We start from the raw sequence: 21,365 nt of genomic DNA on the forward strand, positions 1-21,365 counted from the left end.
TGGGCAACGGTGGGTCCCATTAGGGGCCTAACGGCTAAATGGCCAGATGAACAACGGTGTACGACATTACACCTCCCAAGACATGTTAAATCTCTGTCCTCAACAGTGTACTGTTTCACATGACAATGCATATTAAGCGGAGATGGGGGAAACCCCTGGTTTCGTACTCCAAGTGGTCTAATATCCACAGGCCTTGCATCTCTCTAATCTAAATTGCATCCTGATGTTAGTGCTGAACTCTTCGGTGATCCGAAGTAGCTGTTGGGGTTCATTCTCGGTTTCCCCATAGAGTTTGATGTAATCCATGCACATCAGGTGAGAGAGAGAGCGTACAGGTTCTTCTTTCGTTTTTTGGGGTATATATCTGTACTTACTTGCTATTGTTGAGCATGGTGGACAGTGGGTTGAGTGACAAAACCATTGTGGGCTCAACCATCTCCCTGGAAGATTCCTCTTCTGATGGGGATGTCTTTTCATAATGTTCTCGACCTTGATGGTGGTCCTCCCCTTCGCCCTAGTTGCTTTTAGGTAGTGTGTTGTCAGTGTCTGGTTAACTTTGTAGATCTTCAGTGTCTCTATCAACCAGGTATAGGACACGAAGTTGAAGGTAGTCGATATAGGGTACCGGCTGCAGTGCTTTCTGGAGGCATTGACTCGGCAGTTGTGGAGCACCATAACTGTCGCGTCAATGGTCAATTGCTCCTCGCATCCTTTGCTCATTTGCTTATGTTCCTTCTGCTGCTCGGCTATGATGTTTTGACACTCCAAGTGGTCTGATATTTTCTTGGTTATACAGCTGGTCTGGACTCTTGTTGGGAGAGGTGATCGGTCTCTACTTCTCCGGGTTTGTGATATCTTTGTCATTAGCCTACAGAGAGGTGATTCCTTGTGTCAAAGATACTGGGATTAGGTTATGGTGCCTTATCGTCTGGGTAAACTGCTCTGCTATGTGCTATATGCGCAGCTGATATTCTTGTACCATGTTCGGCCATCTTTAAAACGACATACCAATTCAGGTATGTTGTATGGAGAGTTATAGAGCGTCCCTGCTTCTAGGGCACCCATATTTGAACTTCCTGTGCATCACGAATATCGCCTATGTGTGTTTTCTAGTGAGGCTAGTTTCTTTGAGGGTGGAAAAGCGGGGATTTTGGCAGAAAAATCCTACAAATTTGGCTCCCGTTTGAAAAGCACTTTAAAGGTTCCGGCGCTCACAAGTCCATTCTAGTTTTCAGCCTATCTGACAAAAATTCTGATGCTTACTCATGAAATTTAATCATGTGTAATTTGCCTTCCCCGAATAAGTGTTGTATTTACAGTTCGATTAAAAGATCCATCTTGTCACTTCTGAAAATGCTGGGCATTTCTATTTACCCTCATCTAGAAATATCTGAGTTAGGAAATTGAAACTTGGCTGTCAATTTCATTCTCTTCTATGTAGCTATTTTCTAGAGCTATATATTTTTTCTATTTTTTCAATTTCTTGAATAGAACCCCTCAATTTGAGCAGAAAACTGGGCTTCCATTTCATTAATTAACGCCTCATCGGTCTGAAATCTGTGGTACAGTAATGGTTTCTTCATTTTAGTAAAGAGGAGGAAAGTCTGAAGGTGATAGGTGAGGAAAATAAGGTGGATGCTGCAGATTGTAAAAGCTACACCTGATTGCAAAGTCCACTGTGAGAGCAGCTTTGTGAGCATGAGCATTGTCGGCTAGGAGGTGGGCACCTTTAGATAGCTTTCCGCGTCTCTTCAACTTGATAGACTCACTTAGCTTTCTCGGAGGTGTCTGTATTACTTCTCAGTGATGCTGTCGCCTTTTGGGGGGTAATTTGCAGGGATGATACCATTAGAGTCTCAGAAGAGTACCAATATGACCTTCTTGGCAGACTACTGGTGTTTTCGGGGTTTGATGAAAACGAATGTTTCCATTATTTCTGGATTATAGTAATGTACCTAGCATTCATAATCATCCAAATTCGGTCAAAAATGTCAGCAATCTCGGGAAAAAACCATCGGACTGCCACATTAGACATTACGTGGTTGTAGGGTTTTAGGCACATCAGAAACGTAGACCATATTGCTCCGCATACTTGGTTGATTTGATGTTTTCTGGACAAAAAACCTGAGTTTTCGAAGGGGGAGGGGAACCATGCTACCTTCTACCTTCGCCTGTGACAAACTAACTCAGCCACGTTGTGAAAAAGACCCACAAAATTTTCTCACGTCATTGACTGGATTCGAACTCAGGTCTTTTGCACCCGCTGTGAGGAGGACGGTGATTCTACCACTGTGCTACCACGAGACCCTTAGATATGAGCAGGAACCAGTGGTGTAGCTACCATGTAGGCAGGTAAGGCAATTGCCTCCGGGCCCTATAGGGGCCCGGGGTCTTTGGCTGTCTCCTGTTTTTGCAATTTTCATTAATTAAGTAGGGGCCCGAACATGTTCTTTGTCTCCGGGCCTGAAAAAGGGTAGCTACGCTAAATAGCAGGAACTCATGCATTATGGTGCAAAACAGAATCATGGCTAAAATTCACTTCATTTGGTATAACATTGATAGCCACACGTCTTCAAGGATTAGCTGTTCCACTTTAGCCACAGTGGCAGGGTCGGATCTTCCTTCTCTTGATTCATTATGCACACTGCTTTGGCCATATCTGAACTGAAATTTTCACAGTGCCATATGATGGGTAGTCCACCCTATGCAGTCATCTCTTTCCCCCGTGTGTATGTGTGTGTGTGTGTTTATTTCTAGCCACCGTCGTTAAACAACATGGTCATTACTTCAATTTACAAACACTACCCAATGACAACTGTTGTGTTTACTCTCTGAAAAAAGCCAGGGTCCTCTTCCAACCGTCCCTCTCTACTTATCGTGGCCGAGTCTATCGGTCTCCAATGAGGGTAGCGTAGTTTTTCTCCCCTTTTTCTCTCCTCTCTTTATCAATTTCTTTGCATTTCTCTTCTCTCTCTTTCTTTTCCTCCTTACCCTTCCCCCCCCCCCTCTCTCTCTCTCTCTCTCTCTCTCTCTCTCTCTCTCTCTCTCTCTCTCTCTCTCTCTCTCTCTGTATTGCTTTACATTTCCCTATTCTTTCTTCTCCTCCCCCTCTTTCATTTTGTCTTTTTGGATCCGCCATTTCGAAATCTTATAATTTGGGTGGCAGTATTAACAGCACTTATTCATTTCTGACCGTTTTGTTTACAACCACTTCAAACCACTTTCAGCGTTTATCTGAAACGCAGTCTAGTGTACCCTAAAGAGAATATTTTCATTTCCATTTTCTGATAACTCAAGATAGGGTGAACTGCGATCTTTACAGATTAGCAACACAGTAAAATGGATTAGCAGAGGCTTGCATAAATAAGTAGAGAAACCAGAGCACTCCAGATAAACCCTACATTAAATCCTAAATCCTAATTTTCCTACAGATAGATGAGGTGCTCGAGTTAGCAGATGTTACCATACTCACTTCTACATTCGATTTACCCTTTCATCCCCAGACCAGGTCCGCGAAACAAAGGAGACTGCAAACAACAAAGGACACTCTTTTTTTTTTTAAATTTTAATTCCATGCTGGACAGGAGAACGGACGTCAAACTTGGGCACAGATCGATTCAGGTAAAGGAGACAGATTACTCCAATTACATTAGACGCAAGTGTAGCGTGCATAATTAGCCCGTTCACACGCAGATGGTGCTGCTTCAGTTGTGTTATTCTAATTCGAACACAGGTGATTTGCTCTCATCGCTAAGTGCCGGCGAAGCTGGAAATGGCATCTGTAAAAGGGCACCCGCTGTTTAAGTGAACGCCGAGCAAAGGAAATAGGATTACCCAACAAATCAGTCCATTTGAGCAGTTCGATTATCATAATCTTTCACTTAACTCGACCGGCCATACCTTTCTCTTCGAAATGGGCCCTCGCCAAAGCTGATTGTACACAGATGGGCAGCGGGCAGGCAATCAACTGCCTCCTCGCTGCGAATATCTCGTTGATTCGTCTGCCGCATTTCTCCCGTTGTGGACTTTGCCGATTTCTGCAAGGAGTACGTTGCAAAACAAGTAACAATGATGGATTCGGCGAACTTTCTTCTGGATGCATTGTTTTTATGGAGTATTGAGAGTAACAAATCATTTATCCGCCCTTTCCTCTTCGTACGACGAAATGAATAATCGCGGCCTTCTCCATATGCTCTGAGATGCTCTTTTGTTTTGACAGCGGGGCCCGGTTTGACCTACTTGACGGCTTTCTGGGTGTTTCGACAAGCCATAGAAGGCTGCAGTTGTGACGACATATTTGGCACCGAGCCAGATATTTGAAACATCGTACTGTATTCTTTTGCCTTCTTTATTTCCATTTAGCCGGGGTAGTGTTTGATCGTTGCACACCGGCCGAATTAAAACGATAGTCTGCCAGTTGCAGACTCGTAGCACTTTTAAATTCTTACAAGCCTATCACAGAGTTGTTTTCCAAAGCATTGCCATGACAACGCGCCCTTTGTTGTACGGTCGGCTGAAATGAATGTAGATCAATTGGCCGTCAAGCGGAAATGCTGTAGCGTCTGCGTGAGAAAGAAACAAAGGATGGGGTGGGGGAGAAGTGGGCAGTGCAGCGTCTAGTTTGGAATGCAATTTTGCAGAACTGCCACATCCTTTGGGGGTTCGCAGTTATAAAATTCCTTTCCAAGGAGAACACAACCGCAAAAGAAATTTTTCATGTGGGCAGTCCAGCTTTTATTTCACAGCAAAATACAAACTAACCTATTTCACAGTACTCTCTCTCACCTCTTCCTCTTGGTATGGTTCGCTATTGCTCTCTTCTTTTCTTTCTCTTCCTCTCTTTGCTCCAACTCTCACCCCTCCCTTTCTTTCTGTTTTTCTTCTTCCTCATTCTCTCTTTCTTCCCCTCTCTCATCTATCTATTTCCCCCCTCACTCTCTCTCTCTCTATCTTCCACTTCCTGAATTGTTCTTCGTTCTTTTTCTTTCGCTTTCTTCTCCTTGTTCTTCTCTCCTCCTCGCTTTACCCTCCTCTTCATCCTTCCTTGATCGGCTGTTTTCGTTGTTTTCCTTATTTTATATTTTTACTTCTTTTCCCCTACATATATTTCTACTGAATTGTTTGTAATCACATTTATATATTGCTCAAAAAATTCAAAAAGCAAAATGACTGATCAAACAGGGAACAGCAGGGATCCAAGATTAAAAACAAACAAACAGAAAAAAACATAATTCATGCTAAAAAATGCATCTTTCCCATACTATCATATGCTTCTGAAATCTGGTCTGGAGCCCCTCAAGCAAATGTCAAGAAATTCCTTGTCCTAGAGTACTGGGATGGCTCAATAGAAAACTTGGCTTTTCCAATACAGTATCCAGTCATCAGCTTTGTGAATACTTTAAACACGAAGCCTCAGCAACAGATCATCACTGAATCTGGAGTCATGCTTCTTGAAAAGTTGGTGGCTTCTGCAAGCGATTCACCAAATATAGTCAACATAATAACAGCAGCTCCCAACAAAAAAAATTCAAGAAATCAACAATTCAAATCTAACCTCTCCAGACTCAAACAAATGGCCAGAAAGTTTTCGAATGTACCCTTTCATCAAGTCCAATTTCAAGTTTATTTCAAGTCAATCGACGCAAAGAAATTCAAACAGCTGTCTGCCTTCAACCAAGTAATTAGCAACTGAATGCCCTTCCATCTAGTAACAGTGATAGTGAGCATAAAGTTGTTCTACAAGCCACACAGCAGGTAACTAACCTGGCCAATTTCCTTGCGTCGATTGGACTTGAAATAAACCATCTAAAAACGGCCCAAATGTCCTTCTCCGGAAAGCATAAAAAACATAACATCACCAAACTCTTAAATGGTCATCCCATCAAGAAAATAGATCATTACAAAGATGTGGGAATTATTTGGGACAACAAATTATCCTTCACTGAGCATTTCAAGTTTATTTCAAGTCCAATCGACGCAACGAAATTCAAACAGTTGTCTGCCTTCAACCAAGTAATTAGCAACTGAATGCCCTTCCATCCAGCATTTCACTACCACGAAGAAGAAAACCCTAGCCGCCATCTAGCGCTCAAGACAGGAATTGACTGGGACTCAACTAGTAAAAGAATATATTATTATTAGGTGTGTGGTACCAGTCGCCTTATACGCTTCGGTCATTTGGTCATCTGCTCCAGAAATGTACATTAAAGCCTTCCTTAGCATAGAATATTAGCTACTTATGTGGTTAAACAGGATTTTCCAATTACCCTCTACTGTCTCAAGAGGCATTCTATACGCGAATATGGAGTTGACACCTTGGAGATTTTCCGTTATTAGGACAAATATTACCTTGGCCAAGTTATTGACAGGTAGATACGATGCACCAGTACTATCAGGCATCATATCGCATTCACGCAGTCAGAGACATTCATGCAGTCTGCAAATAAGGCCACTGCGCTCCAACCTAATCTCCTTGAAAAGTATCAACAGGATGTCCCCATTAAATACTATGGAAAAGCTGAACAAAACTGTGCAAAATTATGTTTCAGTAAGGCATACAGAACGACTACCTTCCAACAAACAACTGAGTCCCAACCGTACTAACTGGAATCCATAGTCTTGTGTGCATGCAATACAAATAAAATTGAGCTGGGGAGTATATCCACTGTTGTAGGTGGTCCCAATGCGCAAATCTCTCAAAGTTTTCACGTGGGAGTTTAGGATGTCGTTATTGGAGGTTGACAGTCCCATGGCGCAATTTTGTTATTCGGAGCTATGCTGCCACCAAGCAGTTCGAAGTTAGTAATGTTTAAATGATTGCGAATGCTCCTCTTAGAAATCGCCAGCGATGAAGAACAACTCATTTTTATGTATATTTTTTGTCTTGTTCTCAAAACTGTACGTACTATTGTAAATTAATTTTCTAAGTTGTAAATATTCCTCTCTGGCTTGCAAGCTGTACAAGGGTCGATTGTAACCAGCAATCAGCTGAATAAATAAATAAAAATAAATAATGTACAGTACTCCAACTGTTATTTTGTTAACGCACGAAATTAATTCATATTCATTGTTTTATGTATATCAGTAATCTGTTTTCTTAAAGTCATTGCAATATCTTAGACCACCTCTATAAATCCGTACACAAATCAGCCAAATTGCAGAGTCCAAAATGATTGCTCTGCATTTCGTAACCAACTACTTATGGAAGGAACCATTTCTTTACTGGAAAAGAGCGCTGAGCGCAATCTAAGTCAAAAATAGTTTATCGTTTTACGCAATTTCTTCCCGCTAATAACCCTTATGTAATTAAACTGATTATTTAAGTCTAGAGGCGAAGGACTAATTCTAGCCATATTTTTAACCAGCCAAACAGGTAAAATTAAACTTCCTAATTATCGAGTTCGCATCGGAATTGAATTTTAAAAAAGCTGCTCCTAATACGGTACCAAGATGATAGTTAATGGTATTAAATATTAAGCGCTTATGAGTCTAGGCGATGACTCCTTAATTAAACAGCGTTGATGAGTTGGAAAATCAATTTTAACTTTCCAAAATTTTATTATCCAAAGAACGCTTCTTGTGGGGGCAAACTGAGGAGGGGAAACCTTTAGCTGCATTTCTTACATCTGTTAGTTAAGCGAAAGGAAGAGCGAGAGGGGGAAGGATTTAAACTCTAAATCAAAAGTAGGCTTAGCTGTATAAAGGGATGATGCAATATTTTACGTACGCTGATGACGCAACGTCGATGTAGTAATAATGAATCTCCCCAGAATTGCACAACCCTGATTAAATTTTATTCTCTCGTAAATGTCGTAAAACTACACCGGCTAATAAGCATATTTAATTTCTTTTTGGGTCCTGATTTGTAGACTGATCGATAGACATTGGTATGAGCATTATGTGCCGTGTACAGCGTTGGTAACTTCAAATGATTAATAGAGTTAATTAGCCCTCGGAAATTAAACAGCTCTGTCAACAAGTCACAATTTAACACAATCTATAATGTTTAATTAAATCTAACGCAATTATTTAAGCTTAACAACTACAGGCCACGGTATATAATAAACTATGATAACCTACAGTTTATTGCATTTCCAAAAATCTCATCTTCTTTCCCTGTAGATGGCCACCAACTACCATCTGAAAATAATCCAACTGAACAATTAATGCAGTCGTGTTGTGTGCAGCTTCTACTAGGAGAAGGGGGAGGGGTATAATAAAACGCTGATAACGCAACTGATGCTCTCCCATCACAATTAATTCATCCCTTTCGTAAAATCGACTGTTCTATTTAGCATAATGCAGAAAACTTACAAATCCAATCTCTAGACAGATACAATATTCTATCTTACGAAACAAGTGTGCCTTCCAATTCTGGAAGATATATATCTTCCAGAATTTTAATAAACTATTGAAATATAACACATATTTAACGTTTCAGCTACGATTAATATAATACACAAACAGTAATAATTCGTGATTTATGTATTTAGTAAACTGATAACCAAAAAAACGAGCGAAAAACAATGATTTTATGCATGAACCTAGAACTGAGAGCATTTCGTTTCTGTGCAGCTAACATATTGCCCATTCATTCCTCCAATCAGAGCAAGGCAAGAAATATCTACCGCTTCAATTACAACATACGGTATATCGATAGTCAATGTGGTATATATGAAAAAATAAATAATAATTGTCGAATTTCTATTGGTCTGATTTTAATGAAAATTTTAATCGCTCGACAAATCTTTATAAAAGAGAAAAATATAATCATGTAAGGCCAAACATTGGGAGTCGAGTTATTACGTGCTAACGGACAGACGGACGGATAGACAGATATGAAGAAAGTAGAAATAGACAGATATGATGCATCTAAAACATTTCTTTATTTCTTAATTCAAGTTAAGTGTGATTTCTCAAACCGTGTTTTTAGTACAGTGCTATTTTTTTTTTTAATTTAGCAATTTTTCTTTTTTAGAGTTTCCTATTTAATAGGTGGATTTTCTAAAAGCATAACCGATTTCAAAAAATGAACACTAAAAAAAATTAAGTAAAACTTCTCAATTTTAATTCACAACATTAAAAATTTTTGAATTCAAAATTTCATTCCTGTTTTTTTTTTAATTTTAAAATATTCAATCCATTTTTTAAATTAATATTTATAAATTATCGTTTATTTAATTGTAATATATTTAAGAATAAATCCAAAAAAGGACTTTAAAGAATTACTATACGATTATTTGAAATGAGATATTTAAAAATTAATTAAATAATAAAATTTTATTAATTAATTTTAATTAATGTGTTAAGAGTTATGTGGCTGTTCATAATGAATTAATGTGAAATAGCCCTCGTGGGTTGAACTGGTAGAATCGGTTTGTTTGTTTATTTATTAGAAGCATCGACATCTGTGGCCATAGTGCACCAGTAGAATCCGTGATTCTACCAGTTGGTAGAATCGCCATCTTCCCCACACCGGGTGGAAAAGACCTGAGTTCGAGTCCCGTAGACGTTATGAAGAATTTTTATGGGGCTTTTGACAACTTGGCTGAGTTAGTCGGTCTCAGGAGAGGGTAGTATGGTTCTCGCTCTCCCGGAAACGCGGATATTTCGTCCAGCAAACAGAAAATCGACCACAGAACACAAGCTGTTTATAGATATATGGAGCAATATGGCCTTAGTGCCTTATGGCCTTAGTGCCAACAACAACGGAAAACAATGTGAAAGGTGAATAACACTGATGACACTACATGAACTGTTATCAACTGAATTTTATTATATCCAAAATATTACAATAAATAAGTTAAACTATCATGCAATAATTACTTAAAAATTGGCAACGTTTCTGAATTCCATGGTGAGTTCTGTCATCAAGTCTAATCAGAAAACTCCGAGTGAAGTAAACAGTCTCGGGCTTTCAGTCTTTCCTATGACACCTGATGCGCCTCCGTAGCCAGGTGGGAAGGAGCAGCAGTGCGTAGCACACGCTTCTTGATTAGACCGGGGTTCGAGCCCGTCACCACCAAATACGGAGGGTGCGGAAAAGTCAGGGAATGACCACCGCATATCCCTGAGCAATATGGCCTTAGTTGCTAATGCTCCTAAAAACCAAATAACAAACAAACAAACATTAGACCTGATGACAGGATTCGGCATGGAATCCAGAAACGTTACCAGTTATCAAACAGTTCTATTTTGTAGAAGTATATTTTCCATTAATTTTTTATTAAAATTACTTTTTAATTAATTTTAATAAAAATTTTATTAATTTAACATTTTACACCATTTTAGAACGTTTTATTTACAGTTCAAACAAAGCTTCTTTAAAACTTTTAATCACTTTACAAAAAAAAAATTCACGGATTTATTGTGAGGCACCTTTGAAAGTGAATTTTTATTTATGTTAAGGAATACAGGACTTGAATTACCAACGATTGCTTAAATCTCAGATAGCCACGACTTACATAATATTTTTATACGCTTATCCTCTGTCGTGGGTCCGATATACATCTCCTCACCTACACTGGGTGGAAAAGGCCAGGGTTCGAGTTCCGTCAATAACGCAAGGACCTTTGATGGGTTTTTTGACAAGTGGCTGAGTTATTCGGTCTCAGACGAAGGTTTATTGGTTTTTCTCCCGGAAACTCGGGTTTCTCGTCCAGCAAAACACGCAACCCTCTCCGATGAGTTGTGTAGTTTTCATTCTGGTAACTTGGGTAACTTCTGGTAACCCGACTATAGAATACACTTATTTTACCACAGTACTGACGCTTTCTAGCCTTAACAGCTCCAACATAAATTCAAGCAAACTCCAACACAAATTCAAAAATTTACCAGAGAGACGCGAAACGACAGTTTCGCCAATGAAATGCTCCGAAAATATTTCTTCACTTAAAGAACATGGACGGATAAAATGGCGCTACGAATCTGAATACATGTTTTTATCAAGTGGTAAAAGTGGGAGCAACCAGAAGGACATTCTGACAGAAGTTCGCCAATCCAACCGTAAAGACATGGAGTGACAGTCTGATCTTTTGGACCAGCCTTTCATGGTAGGTATTCGACCGATGGTATTCGCACAGTCAGTAATGTGACATTTCAATAAGTTATAATACTAAAAGCCCAGAAGTATGTTTATAATCACTTTTTTGGGAATTCTGTTCATATTTGGCGATGACCAGAATTCTGCAATGTCAGCCCCAAGACCTGAGCCAACAGGATCAACGTGGGAAGAACTAAAAGAAATGCACGTGCTTGAACAATGAAGATCAACATAATTGTCCAGTTTATAAACTATTCTGTTAAAGTAATAGAGAAATGTTTCTATCGACACGTATTCAATTGGTGGACAGTAATGTCCGCGAAGCCTACATATTGTATTACAGGTTAATGAAGGTCTTATATCGTATTAAAATGTGATCTCTAAACCAGTGTTCCTCAACTTTTTTTTGTACCGTGACCTACGTAAACTGTAAAAGATATGTGTGACCACCCTGGTTCTAAAAGAAAAAAAAATCTGCGATTTTAGAAGTTGCATTTACAAACATGAATAATTAGTCATTTTGGCTTCTCAATTAGCAATAGTATTATAATGGATAAGTGATGCAAGAAAGAGGCTTTTTGTACATCTGCCATTTAAACCTAACCCCTCACCAAAAAGTGCCTATCCAATAGCTCTCATGGGCAGCACAGTTGGTATAATCACCGTCCCTCCTCACACTAAAAAAAACCCTCAAACCGGATGGAAAAGACCAGCGTTTGAATTCCGTCAATGACGCGAGGAATTTTTATGGGTCTTTTTCTCAATGTGGCTGAGTTAATAGATTTCAGACGAGGATAGCATGGTGTCCCCTCTCGAAAACTCGGGTTTTTCGTACAGCAAACAGCAAATCGCCCACAGGACGCAATTTACCACATAATATACGGCGCAATATGGCCTTAGTTGCTGGTATGCCGGAAACCTTATAACAACCTACAGGCCTATCCAATTCCGCTGTCTGCACGGTAGCACAGTATTATAATCTCACAAGTTCTCCCATGAGCTTTTTTCACTCCACTCTGTCTCTAAGTTAGTCAATCTGAGGCGTGGACAGTAAGGTTTTACTCCCAAAAAATCGGGTTTATCTTCCAGCAAAACATGCAAATCGACCTTAGAACACAATACACATGAACAGATGAGTATGGACATAATACACATGAACAGATGAGATGGTTCTTGCGTGGCCCTAATATGTCAGGGTTTTTTTTTATATCATTCTGCTTTGAAGTTCACCAAACAATCACCCTCGACCATTGTGTCAAGCAATTCATTCCAGTGATCAAAACACGCTGCCCTAAAGTAAACTTCATGAGATTTCTGTTACTCTCCAAAATTTTGATATTTGCGTCCCCTGGTTCTTCTCGCTTCTGCCAACGAAAATATCCCGTCCTTGTTCATTTTACGAAATCTCTTCAGATTCTTATATACCTCCAGTTACCCTTCTCTGAACCTTTTATACAAGTTCTATATCTTACTTCAAGTGTGGCCTCCAGACTTGAACAATAAATGCGATGTCATCACCGGAAATTTATTGTCTGACTGAATAGTAACTACAAAGTCTTTTTCCTTCTGGACCAATTTAACTCCACTCTTGTTACTAGCTTCTACTTCCTGGGACATCTGTTCCCTAGGTGAAAAACCTTACATTCAGAGGCATTAAATTTCAGTTGCCATTTTCCAGACAATTTGTGCAACCGATCTAAATCATTCTGAAGCAAAACGTCTGATTCCTGTCTGATTCTGGTCGTTACCACCATTCCTTCCTTTAAATCGTTAGCAAACTTAGATAACTTCCATCTATACTCCTCATTAGCGTCAAACAGAGGTGGCCCCAGTTTTTCATATCCAAAGTAAAAAAGTATTTATACATTATATTTTTTTATTTTATTTCAATGCGATCCTTGTATTTTTTCAAAAATTTCGAGAAACAGAGGTTAAGAAAACACTGCTCTGAACTGTTGTTTCTTCTCCTAGCATCACCATCTGCTCCTAGTAACAGAGTGTACCTAGAGAGAGAGAGAGACGATTATAGTTTAGTGACTCAGAAGATTATGTTCATCAGGGTGTATTACCTTCCAATTGGCTTAATAGGCTTCAAATTCTGTTGTGTTGTGTCTGTCGCAGCAGAGAAGCCTTCCAACAGAAACAACCCAAGAAGCCTATGCAATGAAAGAGACAGTCGATTATTTCTGAGGCTGTTCAGAACATTATCTGTCAGAGATAGCCTCACAGGAAATCGAAGGTTTTTTTAGTATTATTATATAAATTTTTGTATGTATTTTTATAGAGGGTGACAAATTAATAATGCTATTATGATTCAAAAAAAAAAGTGAAATGCATAAGTAGCTTTCGTACTTAATAACAATTATTTTGTATGAAAGCTTAACCGGAATACAAGTAAGTACTACAGTGAAGCGACCTTTTGATTTCATAGTTCGGTGTTTAGGAATAAATTTCAAGAGTAAGTGAAAAATTATATATTAAACTACTTAATTTAATCAATAGCAAACGGCAGAAATATTTTAATCCATATATCAATCCATCGTTCACCTGACATGTGATGACTAATATCCGGGTTGAAGTTATTTAGTATTGAAAAATATTGAAAAAATACTTTTTTTTTTGTTATTCCGGTAGATTTATTTCCAAACTATTGCAGATAATCCGGAGTATAGCGTATTCAAAATACCTGGAATCATATATATATATATATACCACTTTCAAAAACGTATCCGGGCCACATATCTGTTTCATATTGACGTTACTACCACTCAATTTAATAAAATGTCAGTCACCTTTTGGCTTCCATGACACACTCTGCTCTCCAGGGTAGGTTTCCCCTAAGGAGTCTCCTGTACAACAGTGACCAAATGATTTATCATTGTGGAACATGGTCTGGCCTTCAACCGACATTACAGTTCATCCCGCAAGCGTTTCATAGGGTTCGAATCGGCATTTTGCGCCGGGAATTCCAGGGGAATCTTTCTCAAATGTAGCAATCAGTAGATCATCAATAAACGGGTCGTCCTGAGCGCGCTTAATCCGGCTACGCCAGTGCTTTCCAAACGTTTTCGACGCTGATACATTATACACTATTTACATGTCCAAAATAATTCGAAACTCCATCCGAAAGTTTGTAATTATTCGACATCTACTCTTTATGTTCCTTATGTTTAAGCGGATGATAAATGCAACGGCACGCAACTTCCTTTGTTTCGAGCCAAAACATGCAGATAAGATAAGATAAAAGAGAGAGATAGGGAGGATATGCGGTATTAACCACAAGCATACGCAAAAAGATCCAAAATCAAATCGATTGCATCAGTCAACTTTCAAAGACAAATAACGCATCTATTACTTACCGACTGAGAATATGAAGCACGGAAAAATGTAAATGTAAAATTTTAACGTATTGCTCAATAATCGAATTTTAATCAATTAATTACAAAATCTATACTAAAAAAAACAGCAAAGATTTAGTAATACATAGTAACGAAAAGTCATTGGGTTATAACATCAATCAGTTGCCATTCATCAATCAGTTGTTATTCATCAATCATAATCATCATCAAACATCAAAAACATTGCTTCCATGGCAACTTTCGCAGGATACACATGCAGTAGTGCATTAATTAATAGCATCTGCATACTATAACTTTTGATAGAGCAGGGTACATGCATCAATCTGTTCTACTCCGCAATAGCACCAGAGTATACTAATTATCTTCTGATCGTAACTGACACTGTTTACATTAAAGTTTTTATTTCATTTATTTATTTTCTATTGGAGAGTATAAAAACAGTCCAACGTAAAGTTCGAACTTCAATCAGCACTGAGAGCATTCTTCAACGCAATCCTGTCACCATGCAACGCTTTGGGGTGAACGTTAACGAAACACTCTGCAGATACGACAGTCTAATTGAACTCTTTGTTTCTTACGAATTTTCGAAATATCAATAATTGGAAATATCAAGCGTCTCCTTACGTAGTTTTTCCTCCCCCTTTCATTTTTTTTCCTGAATTACGTCTGATCAATCTCAGAGAAAATATTGCTTTCCACTTTGAAGAAAACTAAATTAAAATTGTTTCTCTTTTTTTTTATTTCTTATGAATTTCTCCTTGTTATTTGATTTCTCAGTACTGTTTTGATTCAAATAGTGCGTATACATTTAAGGGTAATACATATTTTTTCGTAGCTTTTCTAAACAAAAGAATTTTCCAATAATTTAAAACCAGCACCAATACATGAGTACTTAAGAAAGCTTTTTTTATTAATACAAGGAAACCCAACCTGCTACGCAGATAAACGAATCACGCCCGGAATATTACATGTTTAATTTTAACAATTTATTCCTGAATAGCTTTTTTGGTGATGGGAATGGAACTCGTAACACGAAATTATAATTTCAACAAATGAATCAAAATGATTAATTGACAGGCGAGTCATGTCAAAGTGGCCAGAGAGCAGATATTGGAAAAAATATCTGCTCGATGAAAAATTCACGTTGCTACCTGCATAGTAAGTTAGATTTCCAGTAATAATAATAATAAAAAACTGCCTTCACCAACTCATAACTTGTCAATCATGACTAATTCGCCAAATTTCTTACCAGAAGCTAAAACTGACAAAACAGATCTTTAGACAGATTCGGAAGGTAAAACAAAATAATAAAATACTACTGGGATTCGCCCACCCCCGCGTACGCTTTTCTACGTAAAATGTAGAGGTATACAGAGTAAGTCAAATCTTTTCTACGTAAAAGACACACCTGTCGAAACACACTGGTCGTAATTGCCTCGCCCTCTTCTCCCATTGGCTCGAATAAATATCACTAGGAGGAAAACTTTTTAATGTATAGATAGAAAATGGCATAAAATAAAAGTGCCAAAGTTTCGTTTCAAAATTAAAAACATCATTCTCTATATTGACTAAGAAGGCAACAAGATTATTCCTTCCACTGCACTCAAATACACACTGTATCATAAAAGTATTGCAACACCATCGGATAATCACTTGCTGTCATTCTCTTGGGTGTTATTCGTGGTTTGGACTTGCACCTTAAAAACTGGTCTTCGTTCCCGAAACAATGAACAGCATGCAGTACATTGACATTATGGACAATTCCGCTCTTCCTATACTGTGACAGCAGTATGAGAAGGAGCCGTTTTCTGTTTCAGCATGTCAATGTACCATATCAAACCACAACCTGTAATGACCTGGTTTGATGACACGAGCGCGTGAAAACTTCATTGACCGACTGAGAGCTTCGACCTTAACCAAACTGAACATCTTTGGAATGAATGGAATCAGTTGCGGGCAAGGCCAACACGCTCGAAAACAGTAGCTGAATTGGCTGTTGTGTTACAAGAGAAATAGACCAACTTCATATTATCTAAAATTGGTTTGGAATCTACCAACCAGGATACCATGTGTAACTAAGGCAAAAGGACCGACACGTCATTAAATATTGGGTCAACAAAAGTTTCTTTGAAACTTACAGCTGCTCGGTTACTTTTGTTAATATAATAAATACCATATACAAGATGGTTATAATTAAAGTTCGTTATTCTGGCCACCTGCAAGTGGCAAACCATGACTCGCCCATACAATTTAGGTATTCAAGCGTTGAATAAAATTTACATTTAGCTAAAGTTTGAATAACGGAATAACCAAAGGAAGTCCCCATCTCGTGATGTTATGCAGACAGTTTGGTAAAAGTTTAAGGACCTCACGTCTCTTCAATAAATGTTTGACAAACATTTCTTGAAGAAACACTTCTTGTCTCGATGTTCGAAATACACTTGTGTAATATTAGGTTAGCTAATAATAAAGAATGTCATTAGCAGCTGCTGATGTTTACCATTCGCAATATCAATGTTCTGTTTAAACATTGGAAGGGAAGTTTTTGAAAACGTTTGTTTCTGGTTAATTTTATAACAAAATTAGTTAGAATATCAAAACAAAGATTCGCATCATCTAGAAAGGAAAAAAAATGCTCTAAATATAAAGAAAATTTTCACGACTTGACAGTAAAAAGAATTTTTGAATACTTAATGTCAACAAATGAATTTCATTAAAATAAGAAAAAAAAAACGCTTTCTTGTTTTCGTTTAGACTTTCGTATTTTTCCTAAGTACTCTTATAAGCGAAATGATTATTTTCTGTTTTGTTTGCATATCTGCGGTCATGTAACTGTCTCTGGCAGTCAATTTAACGTTACACCGAGAGAAAAAGAGAAGGCCCTTATCTCTAGAAGTGTGTCTGCATGTCTGTTTGTCGCATCTCCATAAAAGTGATGGCAAAGAATTCGACATAACCTGCAAGTAATGAGGAAAATTAAAAGTTTTTTTACTCTCCTACCCGTTTTCCAACCATCAGTCTCTTATCACTGTAATTGACCGGTGGAGATGTTTGATGGAGATAAGGCATTGCTTGCTAGATTACTAAAAAGGAGAAAGCTGTATGACTTTAGTTAGACTAATGAGAATCATTTACCTGACTGTTGTGGCAGAGCTAGTGAAGTCAGAAGTGGATGAAGGAGAAGAAGATGGGAGCATCAGAGAACAATAAAAAATAAAATACGTACATTACATTGCATGGTCAAAGAAAAAACAAACTGAAATTTTTGTTTAATAATATCCAATAGAAAAAGACTTTTGCGAATACGTAACGCAGTTTGTAATTATTTAAAGAAACATTTATAATTACGAAAAAAAAGCCTTTTCTGAATTCGCGATTCAAAACAGTAAAATAGGATTTATTTTGCTGCTATAACATGTTCTGACATGTTTCAGAACATGAACATGATAGCCAAAAATAGCCAAGCAAAATTTAGATTAATCTATCGATACCTATCACAATCAGTCTAAAGAAGGATTAAAGTTACAACTGAACTCTCTCGGAGAGGGCTTGTGTGTGTGTGCAACCCTTAATTAATTACCCTAAAACACTGAAGGGGAAATTGCAATATAATGTAGATGGGCTTAGTAAGACAGTGCAACTCAGAGACTGGATGATGGATTTCATTTTGGTGAATATCGTGTATTCAGGAGAGAGAGAAGGAGGAGGAATTGAAGAGATGGGAGGAGTGATGCTTTTGATCAAAAACTGCCTGAAGATGGCAAGAATATTCCGAGTCAGATCAAGGAAACTGAGTCAGTATGGCACGAATTGCGATAAATGGAAGATGACAGTTGGGGTATGGTACTTGTCAAATGGCTGAGGAGTATGACGAAAATCTCTTTAGTCAGATTTAGTAGCCGAGTGGTGAAACGCGAGACTGCATAAATACACGTTCTTTGAGTGACCGCGGTTCAAGTCCGTGACTGCTAAATACGGTGCTGTTTTCTCTTTCTCTTGTAAGAAAATCTGATCGTATAGTTGTCCCCGAGTATAAACAGAAAAATATTTATTATTTTTTTTTGTTAACGAGTCAGTAAGTATGATTTTCTCATTACGGGCGAATTTAACCTCTCTCTCTCTCTCTTACAGAATATATGGATCGGAAATGACCTATATAGTAGCAGTTTTTGAACAAACTGGATAATTGCTACTTATCCAGCAGGTCCCAGAGAGAGTACAAGATACCCTACTATACTGGATTCTAACTAAGGAACTTAAATTTATCAAAACTTGGCAGTAGGGGCTCCAACAGCAGACAGTGTCTACAATACGAAAAAACGGGTTTTATCTAAATAAACCAATATCATCAAAAGGTAAAGGTGCGGCTTCAATTTCAAGAGAGGACACGTTATATAATGATATGAAATATTTCTTAGGCTCGATTAACTGGAGAGACTAATGTATGTGTCGGATAGATAATTTATGGGAAATATTCAAAAATTTTTCCTCGAAGCCATAAACGTAGTAGTAGTAGTAGTAGTAGTAGTAGTAGTGGCACTTGATGCAAGAAAGCAAATGTAGGAGCTTATGCAGCATCAGCCAAAAAAAAAAAAAAAAAAAAAATCACACCATTCCCTCCAAATGCCTGTCCAGTTCCTCCTTAAATTTATTTAACCTATCAACTTCCACAACGACAGATGGAAGTTTGTTCCAGCAATTAACCACCCGCTGGCTAAAGGCAAATTTCCGCACATCTATTCTACATCTGTCTTTTCTTAATTTGAACTTATGTCCCCGTAGGTTCGTATTCTGAACAAGTGGGAGGATCCCATCAGAATTCAGCGTGCTCAACCCATTCACGGCCTTATAGACCTCAATCAGATCACCGCGCAGGTGCCTAGTCTCCAGCCACTGCAATTTGCAGAACTTAAGCCTCTCTTGGTAAGAGGATCCCTTCATTCCCCTCACCAATCGTGTTGCTCTTCTCTGTACACGCTCAAGCAAATCTACATCCTTCCTAAAATGAGGCCTCCAGACCTGTACGCAGTACTCAAGGCGTGGCCTGACCATTGCCTTATACAGAGGGACAATCACCTCCTTTTCCCTGCTAGCAAAATTCCTATATATCATTGACAAAACCCCATGACCTGCCCTAGCAGCCTGTCTACATTGCTCAGAAAACTTCATATCTGACTGCACAATTATTCCCAGGTCTTTTTCATTTTCTACCACCTTAAGTGTAGTACCACACAGTTGGTACGTTTCTCTCGGGTTACTTCTACCCATATGCAGTACTTTGCATTTGTCAAGGTTAAACTTCAGTTGCCACTTCTTAGCCCATCTGCCCAAATTATCTAGATCCTGTTGCACTAGCACACTGCCATTACTGTCATTAACAACCCTGCCAACCTTCGTGTCATCTGCAAACTTCGACATTAAGCCTGATATACCTTCATCAATATCATTGATAAATATACAAAACAACAGTGGACCCAACACCGAACCCTGTGGGACTCCACTAATAACATTAGTCCACGAAGAGCAGCACCCATTGATTACCACCCTCTGTCTTCTCCCACTTAACCATCCTTTTATCCATTGTAGCAACTTACCCTTAATACCATTCTGCTCCAATTTGTACAGTAGTCTTCCATGCGCAACAGTATCAAAAGCTTTCCTGAAATCCAAATATATGATATCAAAATTATTTTTTGCATCCAGTTCCTTTGTGACCACATCATAATAACCAATCAAATTTGTCAGACAAGACTTTCCCTTAACAAACCCATGCTGTGTCTGAATTATTGCTGCAGTCTTGTCTAGATGATCCTGCAATGCATCTTTAACCAGTGACTCCATTATTTTACCCGGAACAGAAGTTAAACTAACTGGTCTGTAATTACTCGTGTCACCCTTCGAACCTCCTTTGTGAATTGGGGATACATTTGCACATCTCCAGTCCGTGGGAACCTCCCCTGAATCCAAGGATGCTCTCATAATTATGGCTAAGGGTTTGCTTAGTTGCTTTGCCGCCTCCTTTAATATAACTGGATAGATCCCATCCACCCCAGGTGCCTTTCTTATGTTTAACTTCAACAATTTCTCCTCCACTTTGCTCTCAGTTATTACAAAATCATTAAGCACACTGCTACAATTTGATAACCTTCTTCCATTTTCAAACTGTAATAATTCCTCACGTGTGAATGTAGATGCAAAATACTCATTCAGTTTGTTTGCTATCTGAGCAGGATCATCAACAGTCGAACCATCGATGTCAAGTGGACCAATCAGATTCATCCCCTTCCTTTTAGAGTTTATATAAGTAAAGAAATCCTTGCTGTTTTTCTTAGCATCTTTTGCCAAAGATTTCTCGTAATCCGCCTTTGCCTGCCGAACCTCCTTTGTGACCTGATTACAGACTAGCTTATATCTGCTACAGGCTTCTGCGTCGCCTGATAATTTATATGCATCCCATGCATTTTTCTTCTCTGTCACGAGTCTCATTAGTTCATTTGATAACCATTTAGGCCTAAACCTTGAACAATATTTCTTCATCGGTATGAAAAGTCTAGTAGCTTCCACGATTAATTCCTTGAATGCTTCCCACTTAGAATTTACTGTTTGTAACATCATCAGTTGATCCCACTGTACAGAATTTAAAAACTGTCTGAGACCACTGTACTCCCCTTTACGGAAGCAAAAACCCTTTCCTTTACCCCTGACGGTAGTTACCTCTTTGAGTAAATCCCACTTCAGCACACTGTGATCACTGCCACCTAGTGGTTCCTTTATCTGCAAATTCTTAATACACGAATGATCACTGCTGATAACCAGATCAAGAGTATTACTTTCTCTGGTTGCCTCTCGAACATGCTGCTGCAGAAAACAATCATCCAATAAATCCACAAAAGTCTGACTAGTGTGTGAGTGACCAACCCACAAGTTCCAGTCAATATCTGGGAAGTTAAAATCCCCCATTATAA

This window comes from Mastigoproctus giganteus, chromosome 9 (genome assembly GCF_048544385.1).
Source record: "Mastigoproctus giganteus isolate SK-2022 chromosome 9, ASM4854438v1, whole genome shotgun sequence".
NCBI classification, from domain to species: domain Eukaryota; kingdom Metazoa; phylum Arthropoda; class Arachnida; order Uropygi; family Thelyphonidae; genus Mastigoproctus; species Mastigoproctus giganteus.